This window comes from Nannospalax galili, unplaced genomic scaffold (genome assembly GCF_000622305.1).
Source record: "Nannospalax galili isolate Female #2095 unplaced genomic scaffold, S.galili_v1.0 C48272573, whole genome shotgun sequence".
Taxonomy (NCBI): Eukaryota; Metazoa; Chordata; class Mammalia; order Rodentia; family Spalacidae; genus Nannospalax; species Nannospalax galili.
In genome coordinates, this window is record NW_008464754.1 from 1 (window position 1) to 841 (window position 841).

The 841-nt window shown below is 35.7% G+C and overlaps 1 long non-coding RNA gene across 1 annotated transcript; it reads left to right on the forward strand.

Moving 5' to 3' along the window:
* The first annotated feature begins 148 nt into the window (after positions 1 to 148).
* LOC108490394 lies at positions 149 to 606 on the forward strand. The gene is made up of 2 exons (XR_001872281.2): positions 149 to 342; positions 426 to 606. It is a non-coding gene; the product is annotated as an uncharacterized LOC108490394 (long non-coding RNA).
* The last annotated feature ends 235 nt before the right edge of the window (positions 607 to 841 follow it).

Here is an 841-nt window from a genome sequence, read left to right on the forward strand (position 1 = left end):
GAAGCAGAGGCAGGCAGATCTCTGTGAGATCGAGGCCAGCCTGGTCTACATCATGAGTTCCAGGACAGTTAGGGCTATAGGGAAACCCTGTCTCAAAAAAAAAAAAGAGAATTGATGTTAGTCATCCTCAAGTACTTTGGTTCTTGTGTAAATAGGTCCTTGTTACAAAAGCTGAAGATATACATCCCTAAATCTTGCTTTAGAAGTTCCACATGTACAGTTTGTCACCACCAAAATCCCCAATGATAGCATCTTCCCCATTTCAGGCTGTGAATGCTGAGATGGTTCGAGAAGTGTGTACCAAATACATTTATGATAAAAGTCCAGCTATTGCTGCTGTTGGTAAGCCTGGCTCCTTTCCTCTTATGTGAAAAAATACTAAATACTTTTAATTCTGTTTTAACTATCTTCTTTTTAATCCATAGGTCCTATTGAGAGGTTACCAGATTTTAACCAGATTCGTAGTAACATGTGCTGGGTGTGCAACTAAAATTGTTGTAACAGAATATTTTGACCATATATACTTGGAAAACTAAGATCTGAAAGTTTTTTTTTAAAAAAAGCTGTCAGTTCCCAAAGGAAAAAATAAAATGAATGTGTTCAGAATTTTGAGTTAAATAGTCTACTTTTCAAGGACAAGACAAACATTCTGATTGATTCTTTTGTATAATGGGTAGAGTTCCAGGTGAGCCAGGGCTGCATGGTGAAACCCTGTCTCAAAATAAACACAACAAAAACAGATTATTACTATAAATATAATTTTGAGGTGAAAACTTGTACAGTATTTTCAGTTTTATTATAAAAATGCACACAACAAAGATTGTCATTTCTTGGCTCTGCT